Raw genomic sequence first — 22217 nt, forward strand, 5'->3', positions numbered from 1 at the left:
GGGCAAAATGCACCGCTGTGAAGCTCCTTAGTAAAAACAGCGGTGTCATCTAGTGGTGACTAGTAGAAACTGGTTTTACCCGGTGCATTTTGCCCCATGTTGTGGTGCATTTTGCCCCGTTGTTGTAGTGCATTTTGCCCCAATGTTGCGGTGCATATTGCCCCGCATGGTTGTTTGAAATGAATCAAAAATGTTTTTAGAAATTTGATATTTTCGAACAATTTTGAGGTTTTTTAAGACTTTTTTCACATGGATGACGAAGAATAATAGTTGTTTTAGAACATCGAACAAAATTCTTCCACAGTAATGCTGTAATGGTTGAGAAATCACCGTTTTCCCTTAAGGGGTGCATATTACCCCCTCTCCCCCTACATCTCTCTGGTACGAAGTATTCTCGAGTATGCTGTGCAAATCTGGGCACCGCATTACGCAGTTCTGTGTGACCGCTTGAGGAAAGTGCAGAAAAGCTTTACACTATACGCTCTACGTCGCCTGCCCTGGAGGAACCCTGCGTACCTAACAAGTTACGATGACCGCCGAAGATTACTACAATTAGAATCTCTAGAACATCGCCGGATTTTCCTGCAACGTCTGTTTGTGTTTGACGTTCTTACAAACCGAGTAGACTGCCCGGAGATCCGTCAGAAAATGAGCCTTCACGAGCCCCAACGTGCGCTGAGAACCTACCTGCCGTTTAGGATCGCTAGGCACACTACCGTGTACGGACAAAACCACCCGATCGATCGCTGCTGCCGTTATTTCAACCCAGTTTGGTGCTTTTTTAATTTCGACGTGACAAAAGAACTATTTAAAACTAAAATTAGAAACGTGTTGTGATGTACCTTTATGTTTTTAATGTTTTATATCTGTTTATACGTTTAGTTTATAAGTATATACAGTCTGTGCGGCATAATGCCGAAGACGGTGACAAATAAATAAAAAAATACAAATACTTTCCAAAGTTGATTGCACTCTGAAAGGGGAAACAGACTTCATGCTGAACCAGTCACAACAGCTTCCAGGAAACAGAAAACAGATGGCTTACAAATTTCCTGATAAATGTAAAGCTATACTTGCTATGCCACTACAGGATAAAAATAGTTTGTTTGTTCTTCGTGACCAAGTGGGAAGCTCGATAAGTGTTATCGGAAAACTTTTCTTCATCTGGTTCATGCTTCAAGTGGATCTCTGGAAAGTGTTCAAAATTAACATTGCATTGAGTTAGGGTTATGGAATCATGGGAAACTTTCTTTAACTGAATTTTGTAAAATATTTCAAGAAAAATGAGAAAGGGTAAATGTAGGTGAGCTTAACTCTTATTTTGAACCAATTTAAAAAAAGGTGTAATTATTATGTTAAAATATACAGCGTGCTCAAGAAGAAATCCAAGCAAGGTGCAGATTATGACCTTCGGGTAGTTTATCTTTTATCTATGAGATTTCACCACCTGGTTTACTCTTAAAGTAACTAAAGATGAAGGTTTTCAAGTTCAAATTAAAGGTCTATGGATTTATCGAGATTTCGCAGAAGCTGTAAAATCTGCAAAAACTGCAAAAACTGCTATGGGCTGTGAAATTTGATTTAAACAGAGAAATACCGTGAAATCAGGAATATTCATTTTTTTTTTTCACAGTAAAACCGTTGCAATTATTTGTTGAAGTTTATCTCCTGCGAAATTGGCTAAAGGGGGGAAAATAAAAAATAAATACAAACATTTTAATCACAATACATGATTTCATCATTTTAATATTAAAAGTGTTTTTATATGCAATCTACAGTTGTTTTGCGATCATTAATTTTCAAAATATTTAGGTTTTTATAAGGCCGTTGCAAACACTTTTCAAAGTTTATGTCGCACCCCCTTCCCCCTTCAAATTGGCCCGAAAAATCAAAGTGCAAAACACAAAAATTACAAGCCTAAGTTTTTTTGAAAACCAAGGATTGTAATCAATCGGGGCTGGTATAAAACACCCCTTTTCAAAAACCATCGCATGTAATTTCATTTTTTATTTTTTTTTTGTTTGCCCCTCCTCTTAAAAACCGAAAAAACTGTTGTTCTTTTGTTATAATAGAATTAAGACTTAAAAAAACAATACAAACAAAATTATGAATTTCAAGCAATTTTGTCTGAATTTGACAATTTATGTTTTAAGTATGAATCTATTTACATTATCTGAAAAATAAACTCAATCTTTTAAACAAGTGAATGTTTTCGGAAAAAACATGCCAAAATTTCCATTCTCTGAATCCTTCTAAAAATTTCTCCGAACGCGAATCCAGCTGCGTTTCGCTTACTTCCAGTGATTAATTTGTGCCTATTTCGTGGGAAAATTGCTTCGCCACAACGCAATACAGCGGGGTTCGGAAAATTTCCAAACAAGGTGCGTGCAGCCAGCACAGACATAAATCATTTCTGGTTCCATTGACTCCAATGGGGAGCTTTTCCCGCCAAGTGAAAAGAGTGCGATGGATTTTCTAGGATTCATTGTGGTGTGGTCACAAACACAGCCAGAGAGACGCGCACGTTTGTGGATTTATTCTTCTTCTTGTGACTGCCAGCTATTACTCATAAAACGGCACATCCAGCACGTTTTGTGGGGGTGTATGTGTGCAACGGTACGTAAAGCTCAGTCGGGTGTTGATCCAGCCGCAATTTTCACACAATATTTCACACTTGACGCATGATAAGCTCACTTCAAGTTTTTTTTCATTTTTTTTTTTTTTTTTGCTTTCCCAAGAAAATTGAGTTCAATTCAAAGCCATCTGTCAATGCTAGGAAGAGTAATCTCACGACGAAAACAAGGACTCCCTCTGTCTACATGGCATGGCAGTTGTTGTGGTTTCCCTGCTAGTTGAAGCAACGAACTGGCAGTGTTCATCTCCGGACTGTTCCGAGATACATCACTTCGACAGCGCCCATAACCATGTCATGTTTCATGTAGTACATGCCAACAGTCAGAATTTCATGAAGTCGGCCAGCTTCAGACCAATGTTTTGGCACTGGCAGACTGAGCCACTTTCAGCACTCACTGCTGGCTGGCTTGCTGGTGACGATGTTGCCAATGTAGACGGTAGTTGAACATTTTTATGAGACACTCAGTGGTGGCTCGTTGAACTGTAACACTTCGGATTAGTCGGAATTGGGTGCCGGCATGAAAATCGAGTAAAATTCTGATTCTGTAAAATTCTCATTTCATGAAAAAAAAATGAGATTATCTCACGCATCTTTTTTAACATGCCCTAATCGTCTGGACTAATTCAATGTGACACATGACACCAGAACCATATTAGCAACCACCATCAGATCCAGAATTGGCCATGTTCTTGTCCATTAATTATGTCCCAGCGTGGTGAGCATTTCCGGCCTTACCAAGCACCGTATCATTACCAGGCCATATATCCGTATTAGAAGCGAACAAAAAAAAACAAGAAAACAAAAGCAGCCGTGACATTTGTGCTCCCCCCGTGTATTATCGGTTCACTCCCGACGAACCCACGTGACGCGGTCACAACAGTCAACAACAGTTCAAACGTCGCCGTCGGTTCGCGAACAGAAGTGATTTATCACCCCCGCCATGCCTGCCGTCAGAGCCCGGTGCCGTCAAAACAGTCCCATGTCAATGTGTCACACTCCAACTCGTGAGCCTGGGTTTGAGTTGCAGACACGGCCAAGTGAAAAACATGGGAAAAACAACAACAAAAGTGAATAAAATATATGGCCTATTTAGAGCTTCCTTTTAGTGCTTTCCAGGCACCACATTCTCCCGGCCCATTATCGCGGAATAGTAAATAGACGACCATGGGGGCGCAAGCGACTTCTGGTATTTGCTTCAAGAAGTGCTGCCAATTGTTTAGCACCAATAAATTTTAAAAATATGATGTACAGTACAGACCAAGGTACAGCCCATATTAAAACAAATGGTTATTATAAAAAATTGTCAAATTTATTGCTCCAAAAACACAGAGAAAAAAATGATCGAAACCATCAGGAAATGGTGACAGATTTTGTGTCAAAAAAAAAGTTTTATATTACATCAGAAAATTATGAGTTTTCATCAGTTTCTGGTAAATATTCATCAGGTTCACATTTTTACACATTTTCTAAAGTTTAACTTTTCAGCACTTGTTTCGAAAAGTAACACTTTTCAACATTTTTTTTTATTTAAGCGATTTATTGACAAAATACATGAAAATTTTACTTAAAATTTCACTCAATGGGTGTTTTTCGGAATTGCAAAATATGTTGTATGGAACTCGTTGCAAAACTTGATTTTCAGCACTCGTCGTATTTATCCGTACGACTCGTGCTGAAAAAATCCTCTTTTTGCAACTTGTTGCATAGACTACTATTTTCACACTCAAAATTGACAAAATCGCATGCAAAAATCAGAATCCTACACAGAAAAACAATGTTTAATTTTGGATGATTGAAATTTTTATTGGTTGAATATTACCTCTTTTTTGTGTAATTTTACTTAAAAAATGTGTAGAAATGAGAACCTGATGGAAATTCATCAGAAACTAATGAATATTCACCAATTCCTGATGTAATATTATACATTTTTGACACAAAATCTGTCACAATTTTCTGATGAATATTATCATCATTTTTTTTTCTATGCAGTTTTTAAAAATGCACTTCTAGCGATTTCAGCTAATTTTCTTGTCAGTGTTTCCCTAAATCAGAAACATTTTTCTGATCAAATGCAAAATTTACGATTCCAGAAAAAATGGCTTGAACTGCTAACTACACAGAAAAAAAATGATGGTAATATTCATCAGGAAATGGATATTTATAAAATCACACGGAAAAAGAAAATTCCTTCAAGAAAAAAAAATATTTAAAAGAAACCCTTCCAAGATATCATTTGGACGTTTTCATTATTTTTTGTTTTATGATTAAACATTTGTGGGATATTCGAAAATTTCGCACTTTTGGTTCGTCTCATGTTTCGTCCATTACATTCTCTATACAGCATTTGCGGCTATCCAAATAAAAAATCAAATTATTCGAAAATCTATATCTTAGGCAGGATTTTCAGATCAACGGTGTCTTCAGCAAATTTGTATATTTTTATGAAAATAATTCAGAAACAAATTAACTCTAATAATATTTTTTAGAGGGAAGTTTAATCAAGAAATTCAAAAATCTCAGCCAAAAATCCCCTTTATGAAAAACAAAGCAATTTTGAACTGATATGCGAAAAAAAATTAATTGTGCAAAATTACTGTAAAAAAATTAAGTATTTTCAAATTTCAAAATCATACGTGAAACGACTAAGGAGAAATATTCTGACGCTATTTCAACATAAATTCATTAATTTTCAGTGCCTGACAGAATAGCGGATAGGTTTCTTTCTAATGTTAATTCTAATTTAATATCCACAGAGATTGACAAGTAAAATTCCTTTGATGAAGACCTTTTCATCGCTGGTCGCCATAAGTACACGATTACTTTAATCCATTAGAGCTTTTTGCTTTGGTAACATTCTCCAACTGGGATTCAAATTTCCATTGTTGCTTCAAAAATTCAAAATTTTCCCCTGCACGTCCCTTATGCAACCGAATCGAGGAAAAAAATGAAATACATCACTCCAGAGTAACTAATTTGCTCTCAGTCACCGTCACCGTCCCCGGAAGCCAAACGTTGACGCTATCATGCTGACGTTAGTGGAAAAAGTTTCGGAAAAGATTTTTGTTTTCCACTGCTGCTGCTGGAAAAAGTTTGGCGGGAGATTTACGAGGCTCGAGGGATCATTGAACTTTCCTGTTGCCTTCTTTGCGCTCTCACTTTGCACGGTGACTGAAATCTTACTTTTCCGTGAATTGTTTTGCGTGTGCTAACTTGGACTTGAACTTTTTATCCTTCTTTCTTTTTAATTTAGCCAAAGGCAATGGAGTTACTTTCGATTCCGAAGATAAATTTGAAACATTGCCAAATAACTTTGCGTCGCTTTCATAACAAACAAGCATTGACTCTCTCTCTGGCAGGGTTTGATGATCCACTTGGATGCTTTTCGGAGCCGAGCTTTCCATTCAGCAAAAAAGGTTCCTTCGTTTAGTTGTTCGGGGAAATTTAATCATTGCATTGAAATAGAAGAGCCCATACCGAGTGGCATCTTTTTGCTCATTCAAGCAAGCCATTTTCCCTTTTTAATCCGTAGAACTACTCAGCTTTTTTCCTTTCCCAAAAACTGAGTCTATCGAAACGGAACATCCTGTAGTTGCTGGCAGAAAATCATGAATCCGTAAAATTGCAAAAGAGCACCTAGGTCAGCAGGAAAAACGAGCAGCAAACCACTCCAGAAAAGGTGCACCTCGTTGCAACGTTTGTTAGACTGGCCATCATCAGAGACATGTTTGCGAAATGCTTGTTTCAGCTTTTTTTTTTTTTGCTCATTCTATTTTCACCTGACCGGCTGGCCATAAATCCATCCGAAATCTATGCTTTGGAACGGTATAAATTGCTGTGTGAGGTGTTTTGCAAACATTTCCAACTGTTTGGACAGCTTTGAAATGCTACACTATGGTGAAAATTCGGACGAATTTAAAATACACACAGAAACACACAATCACCGAATCGTTTGAACAAATTTATCATACCTCCCTCTCTTAGTTTGGAAAGTTACTCTCCCACTATCTAGCCTACGAGGGAGGGGTGTGATGAAAAACGAGCAACAAATAAATTTGCAGATCTATTTGCTTTTGCTGATTTTCCAAAGCTAGCAATTTATGCTGCTTGCCTGTCGGGGACATGCGAATCGGATTGATTCCACAACAGGCCACTTCTCTGTTGAATGTGTGATAACGTGGTTTGTATGCTGATGAAGAATGGGTGAGCTTTTGGCACTAAATAAATTGAAATGAACTCAGGATAAACCTAAACGTATTTGGATTTTGATTTTAGGATAACAGAGAACATTCGATTTGTATGACCAATCCGCAAAACTTTGTGGGCGTTTTAGTACATGGTGACAAAGTTTTACTCAAATATACTCTTAAAGGTAAATAACGGGAAAATATTTGTGAAAATCAAGAGAATAACTCACTAAAATATTTTCAAAAATACCTGAAATTTTAGCCAACTCACATTAGTTAGTAATCCAATGCGTCGGAGAGGCATAATGTTTATTACATCGTATGTTCCAACCAAATTCAATTCTATCGTGCCAGAACTAATTTTCACATTTTCAATGTCCGAAAAAAACAAACACACACACATGCATTGAAAGGTATAACATAAAGCCATCAGCTTCCCGAGAAACAAGGCCTAGCCCATTCCGAGAAACGTTGTTTCCCCCGGCAGTCTTTTCGTCACCTGCTTATAAAACAATATTTTATGTGCCATGTGGGACCCATCAAATCTATTACGGACTGCCAGTGCTTAAAGAAGTTTTGGAGAAAAAAATCACAATTATAGAAAAAAAGAACTTTGAACGTTTTTTGCAAAGAAGTTTTGCGAAGGAATTATAAGAAAAAAAATGCATTTAAAAAATAACACCGTAAAAAATCATGAGTTTTCACTTCAAGATGTGTCATGTCACGTGTATAAGGTTTAAGGTCTCCGGAATCGCCGTCTTCTGCGAACTCTTAAAAAATGGGCTTAATATTGCTCCAGCCAAACCGTGAATTTGGTGCCAAAGAGGTCAAAGCCATAAAAAAAACGTCCAAAAGGTCATTCTTCTGTAAAATTTGCTGAATTTGCCGAAAAAAAAATACCGTAAACCGGGGTGACTTTGAAAGGATTTCAATTTATTTTTTTGAATATTTTCCAACTGGTAAGGGTTTTCTCAGGATTATTATTTTTAGAACATGTACTAGGGTAGGCCACACAAAGCCCATGCACTATTTTTGAAAAATAAAAATTTTCAATAGTGTTTAGAAAAATAGTTTCGTTAAAAATTCTTATTTTAAAATCTGGAATGACTTTGATAGTCATAGTTTTTCTTGTTAAAATCAGATTAAGGGTGTTCAAACTTTATTTTAACGTCAAATGTACCATCACTTAGTTCGCTAATATAGTTTTAAGGAAAAAAATCAATGTTTTCATTTAGTTAACTAAGTTTATTAGCTTTTTAACAAAATACATATAAATTTTAGGTAACAATGTTTAAAAGTCGGAATTTTTACTTAAATTCGTTAAAACTAGTTTTGTTTATAAAATTATCGATTTATATTGCATTTTTTAACTGAATTCGAAGCATGAATCACAAGTTTTCGTATTGTACATGAAATTAGTTCAGCTGAAACTGCCTGTAAATTTGAAGATTTTTTAGAAGTGTGTTTCAAAAAAACATATTATTTATTATTGACAAACTTATTTTACCTTCTCCTAATGGAAAATTGTCCAAAGAATCCGAAAATGCGTTCCGTTTTCCGATTCAAAATCATGTTCATTGAGAAAATCATGACACTTCGAGAAGTTTGAAATAATGCCTTTCATCAATATTTTCTTAATTGTAGTTAACTAGCTTTTTAAATTTTTCAAAATTTTATGAAAAGTTCTTCTTGAGGTACTTTGAACACTTCTCTACCATGTTCAGTATGATTCCAAACCATTCCGTACGTATTTAATGTGTACTCTTAATTTTGCGGATAAATATCAAACCTATCAAAGTCCCCGGCTATCAAAGTCACCCCGTTTTACGGTACATTTAAAAGCCCACTATTGAGGGTTTAAAACTTCGAAAAACTGGTTAAAAAGGTCAAAATCTATTTTTTTACGTTTATACACCAATTGTTTTGTTTTTTTTCAGCTCTACAATTTTGTACAAAATTGGTACACTCTAAAAAGGAACCCTGCAAAGCAACCAAAAAAACGTTATTTGAAAATGAAAAAAAATGCTTTAAAATAAAAATGACATCTTTCTGACAAGTTTTTCAGTGATTTGTAGCGAGAAACTGTGAAGAGATAGAAATATGGTATCGAAGAGACTTTAGTGTAAATCGGACGCCCGATTTGATGGCGTACTTAAAATTCCGAAAAAATCGTCTTTTTCATCAAAAAAAATAAAAAAAAAAAAGTTTTCAAATTGCTCCCATTTCCCGTTACTCAACTATCAAAAATCGAAAGACATGTCATTTTATAGGAAATTTAATGTACTATTATTTTTTCTGTATTGGCAGATTCAAAAAGTACATTAAATTTCCCATAAAATGACATGTCTCTCGATTTTTGATAGTAACGGGAAATGGGAGCGATTAGAAAACTTTTTTTTTACTTTTTTGATGAAAACTAGATTTTTTCGGAATTTTGAGTACGCCATCAAATCGGACGTCCAATTTACACTAAAGTCCCTTTGATACCAAATTTCTATCTCTTCACGGTTTCTCGCTACAAACCACTGAAAAACTTGTCTTAGTAAAAATCCAGAAAAAGCGTTTGTACCAGCCTTCCGTTACGAGATATAAAAAAAACACCTCAGATTTGTGATCGGAGAATTTTCCTACTTCAATTGTGTTTTAGAACCAAATGCTATAAATTCATTATTTCTGCCAGTTTTTTTTTAATTCGTTAAAATGAATAAACATGCGAACAGAACAAATCTGAAGGGTTTATTACGGAAACAAGATCAGAAATATATTTAAATCCATCTACTCATGTACCCAAAGATAAGCATCATCCTACCCATGTGAAGGACGGCTTGACTCCGTTTACTTTGTTCATTCTTTGCTGGACTTTTAGGAAATAGAATGGCATACGTATTTGGTTGCGCAACAGTATCGGGAACTTTCCCATGAAGCTTTGCACATTAGAGTAGGTTTAACGATAAGGATCTGTCCTTGTTCCTCGTCCTGGACAAAGGGTTATTATTATTAGGACATCGAAGAACCTATTACCTTTTAATATCCAATTTTATTAAAAATAATGTAACAAGAACTTTCTTGAAGGGGTTTGGGCAAATATTTTAAAGTTGGCAGGTGAAAGTGCAAAAACTTTTCTCACAAATCGTTTACTTTTTCACCCGGCTTTTGTTTGTGGTGAAGGCTCACTAAGTAGTCACAACATGAGACGTGGTTGCCAGATCTTCGAATTTTTAAACTCGTTTAGGGAATATATTTTAAAAAGAGATTATTTTTTATGAATGTTTCAATCTTTCAACCTTCCTGGGGTATTGAGAAAATGGCAATTTTTAAAATTTCTTGCACTTTTTTACATAGGAATTTTGAAGTTTTCAAAACAAAAAATGTGTTGCGAAGTGACGCACAAAAAAAATATCTGCAATGATTTTTTTTAATATATAATTATTTTATGGATTTCAGTTAATTCTTGTTTGACACGAACGTTATTTAAATTGAGTTTACATGACTGAAAACTTATTATTATTTTCTCCACTGTGCCACAAAAGCAACATTACTGATGGATTTCAATTTTACCGCGAATTCCGGTGAATAGAATTCGACAATAACAGCAAAACGCACGCAAGGCCCTCCCACACAGTCGGCGGATTTCAAACGAAAGGGGAAGCCTCTTTTCCCAAGAGTTATTTCGCCTGGCCTGGCTGAAAAAAGGACACACGTCGTCGTATGCCGAGTGGAAAATGGAAGAGGTTGTTTGGTAGCGAGTTTTGGGTTTTTTTTACTCTTTCGTCATATGGTATAGATCTCATTCACCCGGAAAAGGGGTTTGTTTAAATTGGTTATGATGCGAAATGTAAACTTCATCTCCGCCGCACAATCACAAAGTATGTCTCCTAGTACTTTCGAGAGGAGCCTTTACAAATATATGTAAAGGATGGGGGGAGGGGAGAAATCCGTCGCCAGAGGATCGGAAATGAGGTGAAGTGTTGGGCAAATATATTGATTTTCCTCGCACAACTCGTAAAAGTTAGTCATGGTCTATGAACTCGGCGAAAAGCTACGCGTTGAAGCGATGATCCTGGCACGCTGCTATTTTTTTCTGTTTGAGTTTTTGGTCCATTTTTACTTTTTGCAGACTCCGCCGTACCACCGCAAAAAAAAGGATCACGTCGGAGATTATTGAGGTTTTATGTTTATTTAGTCGATACGCTGCTGCTGCTGGTGCTGCTTCTCAGGACTCGTGGCGCGCAATTGGAGAGAATGCAAGTCGCCATTGTGGAGCTTAGAAACGTGGAGTTGGAGGAAGCAGGGGGTGAAGCCATAAAGTTCAATTGATTTAATTCACCACACTCCAAAGAAAAGCATTGAGCTGTTTCAAATTTTATGTGCTCCAGACTCGACCGCGACCATTATTTCACTTTCACGTTGGGTGTTCATCTGAGGTAGTGACTGAAGAGGGTTTATAGCGGGCCAAGAGACTAGATCATTAAATTGTAGCCGCGCGACGATGGTTGATAAGTGCCCGTTGAAATTATTGCGCTCGTTAAGGTTTTGTAAGCAGCTAAAATCAGCGAATCATTTGTCACTTGTCGGTGGTATTAATCTCTGTTAGATTGTAACGAAAATGATGGATGGAGCACCTAATACAGATTTTCTGAAACATTATTTTTGCTCTTCTTTGAATTTAACAATTCCTGATCAAACAATTGAAAATCCAGAATGTTATTTGATAGATATTGTATAGGGGTCATTCTCCGCCTACTCACACAGCAGTTGCACCATCCCCTCTTCGATTTCATTGAAACTTTGCTCTAAAGGGTAATTTAGGTAGAGCGGGGCAGGACCCCTTTCATTTCTGTGGATTTTAACTAAGACACGTTTTTCAGTGATTTGTAGCACGAAACCAAGAAGAGATATAAATTTGGTATCGCAGGAACTTTTGCATAAAATTGAACGAGCAATTTAATGGCGTTCTTTTACCTAGTTTTAAAAAAAATTCCCGTTAAAAAAATATTCATTCATATTTCAATCAACTCTCTTTTCGTCTTTCATACTCGAGGGCGAAACATATTTGCTGGATTCGAAACATGACTTGTATTTTTCTTCTGTCGAATAAAAGCATACACAGGAACAGAAATCTTTACGCAAATTCAATTTGCATTCCGTATCATTATTCTTGGAAATTTCGAAGGAAGATGGAAAAAATATGATTGCTTTTTGCAGTCTTGCAAGCTTCGTTCTTTGATAATTAATTTTCGAAGAAGTTCTAATCAATTTCTAATCAGAATTCAAAGTGAAATTTTCTTGGAATTAACTCTCAAATACAAGTTAGCAAAATTATTAGCTCTATCGTATTAGCAAGGATCAGACACGTAGGAGATGAAATGCCATATTTTTCCCCATCAACAAATTTGATTAAGCCAATGACTACAGGGTTTGATAGTTGACTGAGTTTTTTCTTCCTCAAAAAACAAGAGAACGAACGAATAAGCCGATTCCACGGATGAAAAAATTTCCCCCATACACCAGCTAAGAACTGAGGATGCTCCATTGAGGACATTGTCCACAAGCTTGTTGACTTCCTGTCCGGGGTCAACTCTTGCATCGCCAGAGAAGATGCACCGAGCATGAATAATTCCACATGTGTATGCAAATCCTAGGATTTTCTTGCCCCCGTTTATTTACGGGATTGTGAAACTCGATAGTTCCCACTCTCTATGGACACCATTGAAAAAATTTAAAAATTAAATATAAAAAATAAAAATGTTAATTATTTTGCAGGGAGATTATTTCTGAACCATCATCTTTTATATTTTTTGTGAAAATTATATCGATCGTTTTTGACTTTGTACAGATTCCGACTCGGTGGGGAATTTAGAAGGCCAATTCTTTGGTGAGTAAAGTGGATGGTCACCGCAACCGTTCGAGGTCTGGCCTGGTCAATTGTGGTCGAATGCTTGATTGTCGTTATTGTTCCGGGCAGGATCACATACTGAGCTGAGGTTTTTGATTTTTTTTTAGATTTGTTCTACCGGATAGAGGATTCCTGAGTCCAGGGAAAATGTATGCCGACGCACAAGAATAAATACGATTAGGCACGGTTGTGTGCACAATGTTTCGTATAGCTGTCGGAACTTTTCCAGCTTTGGCATAAGGTCAAGTTGCATCTTGATGTTTGACACAAATGCTGAATTTTTCATGCCAAGTGGTCACAAATAATTTAACTTAATGGTTCGTTAGCCACAGTCTTTGGTGGTTAAGAATTAATCCCTTTATTTTTTATTAGCTTAAAACAGAAATTAGCGACAGCTAGACTAAGCGTCTATGTTTCAAGTGTTTGTTGCGTCTGAAGGGTTGATTTTGAAGCGATTTTGACAATATCTAACCAACGAATTTGAAAGGACTCAAATTCACACAATCCCATTAGCGTCGAAATACTGCATCATAAGTAGGTCTCCAGTGACATCCTTAAATCTGATTAATGAATTTGACCTCATTTTTGGCGGATTAATTTCCCACATGATCATCGCCCATATGATAACAGAGTATTTGAGGGTCAGGAAATCTTCCCATGTCATGCTGATACGGCCAAACAAAACGAAACCTCCCCAAAAGTCGAAATGACCAACAGTCCCTGGAACCCGGACCGACAAAGACGACTGTCACTCAAATTAGCAATCTTTTCTTCTTTTATACGGGGAGGGCTCTTGGTCTCGTCTCACTCGAAATGATTATCATTACAAGTGATGATGCTGGCTGACTGGCCGACTTTGCCTTTGATGACGACTATCCTTGACATGCTGAGCGCTTCCCTTCTGGATCATGCCACCAGGCCTTAGGACTGCCGATCTTCCCATTCCCTACTTAGGGGAAAACTATCTAATTTTTGGAAATAAACTTTGAAGTTAAATAATATGTTTTCAGTTTGTTTTTCGATATCAAAGACTTATTCGTCCACTTTAAACGCATGATGAAAATAGGTGCATTTCCCCCTGCTACAACATAATCGCTTTTCTCATCTTTATAATCCATTTCAGGCGAGCCACCCACACACACACATATGCCACCGCCACACAGCCACGGTTGATTGAGGCCAGCCACCACAAACATGGTCAGTGTGGCGACGGCAACGGCGGCTGGAAGGTTCGCATGAGCCACCACAAATTTATCTAGATTCAATAAAGGACCAAGACTCGAAGCTTTCATCCTGGGTTCAGGGAAAAGAGCACCATCGAGCTAACGATAGTGGCCACACTCCTTCTATAGAGTCATAATGAATGAAGGAAATTGCCCTAAGCTGAGCATCTTCTGGAAGGCGTGCTAATTTTGAGTTGAGTACAATGCGGGATTCAGCACGTTTCTGCCGATATTTAAATCTTGTTTAATTTTGGATGAAGAAAATTGACTGATTCACATACTTACAATCTATTTAACTTCTACTTATCATTTAAGCCAATGCAAGTATTTTCAAAGTTTTTGTCCCTTGGCTCTGGCCGGGGAACTAAAATTTTTGTATTTTTGTATTTTTGTATTTTTGTATTTTTGTATTTTTGTATTTTTGTATTTTTGTATTTTTGTATTTTTGTATTTTTGTATTTTTGTATTTTTGTATTTTTGTATTTTTGTATTTTTGTATTTTTGTATTTTTGTATTTTTGTTTTTTTGTATTTTTGTATTTTTGTATTTTTGTATTTTTGTATTTTTGTATTTTTGTATTTTTGTATTTTGTATTTTTGTATTTTTGTATTTTTGAATTTTTTTTTTGTATTTTTGTTTTTTTGTTTTTTTTTTTGTATTTTTGTATTTTTCTATTTTTGTATTTTTGTATTTTTGTATTTTTGTATTTTTGTATTTTTGTATCTTTGTATTTTTGTATTTTTGTATTTTTGTATTTTTGTATTTTTGTATTTTTGTATTTTTGTATTTTTGTATTTTTGTATTTTTGTATTTTTGTATTTTTGTATTTTTGTATTTTTGTATTTTTGTATTTTTGTATTTTTGTATTTTTGTATTTTTGTATTTTTGTATTTTTGTATTTTTGTATTTTTGTATTTTTGTATTTTTGTATTTTTGTATTTTTGTATTTTTGTATTTTTGTATTTTTGTATTTTTGTATTTTTGTATTTTTGTATTTTTGTATTTTTGTATTTTTGTATTTTTGTATTTTTGTATTTTTGTATTTTTGTATTTTTGTATTTTTGTATTTTTGTATTTTGTATTTTTGTATTTTTGTATTTTTGTATTTTTGTATTTTTGTATTTTTGTATTTTTGTATTTTTGTATTTTTGTATTTTTGTATTTTTGTATTTTTGTATTTTTGTATTTTTGTATTTTTGTATTTTTGTATTTTTGTATTTTGTATTTTGTATTTTTGTATTTTTGTATTTTTGTATTTTTGTATTTTTGTATTTTTGTATTTTTGTATTTTTGTATTTTTGTATTTTTGTATTTTTGTATTTTTGTATTTTTGTATTTTTGTATTTTTGTATTTTGTATTTTATTATTTTAGTATTTTAGTATTTTAGTATTTTAGTATTTTAGTATTTTTGTATTTTTGTATTTTTGTATTTTTGTATTTTTGTATTTTTGTATTTTTGTATTTTTTGTATTTTTGTATTTTTGTATTTTTGTATTTTTGTATTTTTGTATTTTTGTATTTTTGTATTTTTGTATTTTTGTATTTTTGTATTTTTGTATTTTTGTATTTTTGTATTTTTGTATTTTTGTATTTTTGTATTTTTGTATTTTTGTATTTTTGTATTTTTGTATTTTTGTATTTTTGTATTTTTGTATTTTTGTATTTTTGTATTTTTGTATTTTTGTATTTTGTATTTTTGTATTTTTGTATTTTTGTATTTTTGTATTTTTGTATTTTTGTATTTTTGTATTTTTGTATTTTTGTATTTTTGTATTTTTGTATTTTTGTATTTTTGTATTTTTGTATTTTTGTATTTTTGTATTTTTGTATTTTTGTATTTTGTATTTTTGTATTTTGTATTTTTGTATTTTTGTATTTTTGTATTTTTGTATTTTTGTATTTTTGTATTTTTGTATTTTTGTATTTTTGTATTTTTGTATTTTTGTATTTTTGTATTTTTGTATTTTTGTATTTTTGTATTTTGTATTTTTGTATTTTTGTATTTTTGTATTTTTGTATTTTTGTATTTTTGTATTTTGTATTTTTGTATTTTTGTATTTTTGTATTTTTGTATTTTTGTATTTTTGTATTTTTGTATTTTTGTATTTTTGTATTTTTGTATTTTTGTATTTTTGTATTTTTGTATTTTTGTATTTTGTATTTTTGTATTTTTGTATTTTTGTATTTTTGTATTTTGTATTTTGTATTTTTGTATTTTTGTATTTTTGTATTTTTGTATTTTTGTATTTTTGTATTTTTGTATTTTTGTATTTTTGTATTTTTGTATTTTTGTATTTTTGTATTTTTGTATTTTTGTATTTTTGTATTTTTGTATTTTTGTATTTTTGTATTTTTGTATTTTTGTATTTTTGTATTTTTGTATTTTTGTATTTTGTATTTTTGTATTTTTGTATTTTTGTATTTTTGTATTTTTGTATTTTTGTATTTTTGTATTTTTGTATTTTTGTATTTTTTTATTTTTGTATTTTTGTATTTTTGTATTTTTGTATTTTTGTATTTTTGTATTTTTGTATTTTTGTATTTTTGTATTTTTGTATTTTTGTATTTTTGTATTTTTGTATTTTTGTATTTTTGTATTTTTGTATTTTTGTATTTTTGTATTTTTGTATTTTTGTATTTTTGTATTTTTGTATTTTTGTATTTTTGTATTTTTGTATTTTTGTATTTTTGTATTTTTGTATTTTTGTATTTTTGTATTTTTGTATTTTTGTATTTTTGTATTTTTGTATTTTTGTATTTTTGTATTTTTGTATTTTTGTATTTTTGTATTTTTGTATTTTTGTATTTTTGTATTTATGTATTTTTATATTTTTGTATTTTTGTATTTTTTTGTATTGTCTTCGTTGGGCTTCAAATAATTAATTGAGTGGTCTCTACTTCCTCAAAATAAACCTCAAAAAACACTCCCCAGCAACCGACCAAATCAATTTCACTACTTTACGGTGTTCCCGTCGTAGCGTTTCCCTGCTGGATCGGAGCATCAATTACCGGTCATACCGCGGACGTCACAAACTGGCCACAGACCGGGAAGCGTTCCGTCCTTCCCGCGTTGGTCAATTCCATTATTTCCACCCAAAATAAAGACAGAGAGAGTGGAAGAGAATAAACAAAAATTATCGAACCGTGACTAAAAGGTTTCCTTATTACTCCATTCTTGTGTGGTGCCCTCGCGGTGGTGGCCTCCGTACGAAACCCAAACCAGCACCAACTTCACAATTCATGGGTGTTCAGGACACACATCCCGAATGTCACATCGCACGGAAAATTCCACCCAATTCTGAGCTGCTGGACGACCCGAAAAAGCGGGTTTCCCTTCGAAAACACGCTCCAGGAAACCGCAAAAATCTATCAGGATGAAATGGGTTGGTGGATGAAGAAGCGGCCAACCTTGACCTTTAAACTTGGCCTGAGTTACGTGACGCGGTGGAGTTCCACCGCGGTGTGCGTTTTCCCGCCCACACAAATTCAGAACCGGGTGCCCGCCAACCACCAGGCCCTCGTTGGATGTCAAAGTTATTCCAATAGTTGCAACTTAGTCGTCGACATAAAATGCAGAATCTCTGAGTTTCCAAAGGCCACAATTTTCAAAGCTATCAAGCCGAAGAGCGAGCATACATTGTGTCGTGGTTGAGGTCTCTTGTCGTAGGTCGCCATTTGTTTGAAAATAGTTGAAAATTAAATCTTAATATAATGTTTAATACACACTCCGACAGGACTTTGTCTCTATTATCGAACTATGCAAGCTTTGTAGAACGTTTGTTTACATTTTTGAGCATGATTCCAAATGATAATAACTTTGAATTTAACCCATAAAAATTATCAAAATACAATAAACTGGTAAGAAATCAATTATTTTTAATTTAAAAACAAATGAATTTTTCTCTTATATTCCCTCATTTTTTTAAGTTTGGTAAAAAATTGTTAATATCTATGAAAATATTCGAAAATCTGTAACTCGAAAGATTTTTGACGAATTAATAGCAGAGAAAAATTTCTTCAAATTACCTTTTTATTCATGTTAATCCAACTACGTGCTTTTTTGGCGCATATTTTTTTGTGAAGTATTTGAAAAATTACTTATCAATGTTAAAGACAGTTTTGGTGTAAATAAAAGTTACTTGACCTCGCAAGTGAAATTAACAAATGCATTAAAAAGTGTTAAATTGAATTTTACAACAACAGAGCACGACACAGACATCATGCATTGCAGCCCAAACAAAAAACTTTCGTCCCCGAGATCCGGGTGGGATCTTTTGGAAACATTGTTTCGATATCGATTCGCCCGTGGACTTGAACGCTCGCCGGTTGGTTCCCAAGCCTGGCAGGATCGTTACCATAATCATACCCATAAATTGGCCGAGCGCGCGAGTTCGATGCTGGGGCGCTCTCCTCTTTCGTTGGCTGGGGAAAACTTTTATCTCTTTTGTTTCAATTTCTTTCTTTCGTTTTTTTTTTTGCAATTTTTTTTTTTTGAGGATTCTGCGAACCTTGCAACTGTGTGGGTGTTGTGGGGTGGATTGGATAAAATGTATTCGAAAGACTTTTTGCATTACATACCATATTTAAGTGTTATTTTCAAATTATGTAGTTCTGACATAATGAAAAAGTCGAAAGTCAAAGTCACGTCCCAAACGAAAGTTTAGCTTTGATTTGAAAAAAAAACGTAATTTCTGAACAAAACATGTTCACGGAACGCTAGCGCTTTCTTCGTATTGACCTGTCCCTCGCGTTACCTTTTGCGTAGTCACAGAAATTCATCGTGTGGTTGTCAACCCAGTTCGCGCACTTGGCGCTGGGCGGATGACTGTATTTTTCGGTCAGCTGAATCTCAACGCACTTCACACACCGGGATGAGAGATTGAAACTTCCAGATCCGTGACTGAATTTTTGACATCGATGACATTTGGCGGCGTCAACCGGATTCTTTAGTGTTCAATCGCCACGTCACAGCGATTTGCCATTTTTCAGAGAATATTCGAGACCCTAAAAAAACTTGTCGACGCAACTAACATATCCAAAACAAAAAATGTAGTGGTTGAATTGAAATGTTATGAATTTTCAATTTTAACAACTCAGTATTGATACTATGCAACACAGAAAAAAAAATAATGTAAATTTGGACGCTGTAATTTTGGAAGGATAAATATTACCGCTTTTATGATTTAATTTTACCTCAATTTAGACTGAAAATGTGACATTGCACCAGAAAAGTGGTAAAATTACACATTTTCAGAGGTAAAATTACACCTTTTTTCTGACATAAAAGATGTACCCCTTCCCAGATGTAATATTACCATGATTTTTTTTTTCTGTGAACCTAACCCTACTTTCCCCCAGTGTATGTGATCAACAAGGATTTACCCATGTTTCTTATCCGCATATCGCGCTTGCCAGTTTACTTGTACGGATTAGCCCAGCACTTTGCAACACACCCAACCAAGCATCGTATCGTTTCGTCCTGCTGTGTGGGTGTATGTTTGTAAGCCTGGCGTAAGATGGTGGTCACGAAGAAATTTAATCGGCAAAGTTGTGAGTGGATGTAAAGGCAAATATGAAAATCCCTGGAACAACATTCTCGAAAATCCTCGATAAAAAGAGATCCCGGATCCCGTTTGACAACGAATAAAAATAACTCTTGAAGAATCAATACCTGATATCAATGTTCTTTGATGCGGGAACAATATTTGCTGGAAAAATAAATTCCAACAGGTGGAATTTCAATACGTTGTTAGTAATCCTGAAGAAAAACTTGATGAAGTTGAATGGAAAATAAAATAAATAAAATTTAGTATAACATATAACATCTCAATTTTCTTGACAAACACTCGAAACAAACATCGTGATATCCCACCATACGGAACACATAATAATAAGATTCTGAAGTATGAAGTTATTTACTACTCCATCAAAGCCATTCCCATCATCATCAACACTCTCAGGAATTTCTATTAGCGTTCCTCTCTGCCATGCGAGAAGCTGTATTTCATCTTCAACATATTTACATTTTCGGGCAAAATGGGAGCGAAAAAGCGGGTTGTTGGATACACAGACACATTTTGCCCCCACCGGAAAACGCGGCCAAAAAGTTAATATAACCAACCACGTTGCCGCTCTTCCATGTTATTTACTCGGCGCGAGGGATGCTGCCGCCACGGTCGAAAAACTTAAGCAAGTGTCAAAGTGGCAACGGCAAGTTGGCACAGTTTTCCGCAAAATAATATGACCAACCCCGGCTGCTGAAAATGGGTGTCAAACTTTGGTCCACCGCCGCCACCACCACCAGTTAGCCATCATCGTCTTAAGAGCGGGCCAACACACATGGCGTCAGAAACTGGGAAGGAAGTCTTTAATATATCGGCATTTTTTAAGTTTTTTTTTTTGTTTCTTCAAGATTTGATAATTAATTTGAAGTTTTTTTTAAAGCAAAACAAAACTCTAGAGTGAAGATGAAACATAATAGCTTATAAGACCTTTTAAAAAAAAACGCTTGATTACTTTTCTCTTTAAGCCACTGTATTTCAGCAACCAGAGGTCCAATCTTCAATGTAAAATTTTCTGAACTATTACAAAAATATTTTCAAAAAATGGTCACTCATGGTCACTTTTTTTTAAATCGAAAAACTGCAAATATTTCACTAGTTCAATTCAATTCAATTCAGTTTTATTGGTGAATAATCAAATTACAATAAGTTAGCTTTACGTACATTACAGAGTTTTTGAGTTCATTTCAGCTGTGTTTTGCATCATAGTTCGTTTCTGAGCAATTGGAAATGTTAAATAAGGCATAATCAAATGTAAGAAAAGTTCAAAAAAAACTTACAAAATTGCTAAGGAAAGGGATAGAGTGAGAAGGAAAGCTTAAAATTAGATCACAGTAAAAATTATCTATTGTAGATGTACTTAATCATATTTCACTAGTTATATCTTGAAAACGAGGCACTTTATATAAAAAAAATGTAAAGTAAAATTAGGTGAAAAAAATGTCATTTCGCGCCAACTGGCACACCACTCGAAATGCACTTTCTCTGATCAAGCTCAAATTTATTGGAACTATTGATACTATCAAAACATGTATGAATCCCTATTTTAAACCAAATTGGACCACCCCTTCTTTTTTGGCACCGCCTCAAAGTTATGCGATTTTCGTCATTTTTTCAAAAAAAACCTCTTTTTTCAAATGGCCACATCTCGAAAACAAAAAATGATAGAACAAAACTCGAAAGCTTTTTTTGGAGAAAATTGGACGCTGGCGTCATCAGATTTTTGATTGGAATCAAATTTTGATGCATTTTGCGCAATTGAAAACTTTACATGCAATTTTGTCATGTTTCGATAGTATCAATAGTTCCACCAAAATTTAGCTTGATCAGAAAAAGGCGATTTCGAATTTCGAATTTGTACTTTTTTGTGTACAGTTGAGGCGAAATATATATGGGTCATATATGAATTTTCGATTTTTTCCAAAAAATCACTATTTTTTCATTAATCATAACTTGACGGCAACATTTTTGACCATATTTCTCTTAGCACAAAAGTTTCGGGGTTTGGTTCCCTAAAACATATCAAAATATCTTTGTAAAAAAAGTTAATTGAGAAATCGGCACGATTTTTTTCCGTGTGCCTATATTCTCTTAACAGTCCTCATCAATACCTACCATTTTGCCGAATACACCAAATTGATCTGGTTTTGGATCTCTTAAACACATGAAAAAAAGTTTTTTTTGTGAAAAAAAAGATCGGAAAATTTCACGAATGTTTCATATTTTAACATTGATAATCGGACCATAAGTTGCTGAGATATCGACATTAAAAAATGGTGAGTTGTTCTGGTGAGACTCAAAAAAACTTCAATTTTCGTGTTTCTTTTTCTTAAAGCGGCTGTATCTCAGCAACCCTAGGTCCAATCTTCAATGTCTCTTAAACAATTTTATAGCAAATTTTCTGAACTTTTCAAAAATTTTATTTTAGAAATGGTCACTCATGATCACTATTTTTAAAAATCGAAAAACTGCAAATATTTCGCTAAAATCAAACTTTCGGTGGCTATATCTTGAAAACGGAGCACTTTATCAAAAAATCTGTAAAGTACTTTTCGATTGCAAATTCAATTTTGCATTAAAAAATAACGTCAAATTTGTTTTTGCATGAAATTTCGATTTTTTCCAAAAATCACTATTTTTTCAAAAATTCATAACTCGGCGGCAGATTTTTTGACCATGTTTCTCTATGGCTCAAAAGTTGCGGATTTTTGTCCCCT

This window comes from Culex pipiens, chromosome 2, assembly GCF_016801865.2.
Source record: "Culex pipiens pallens isolate TS chromosome 2, TS_CPP_V2, whole genome shotgun sequence".
In the NCBI taxonomy this organism is placed as follows: Eukaryota; Metazoa; Arthropoda; class Insecta; order Diptera; family Culicidae; genus Culex; species Culex pipiens.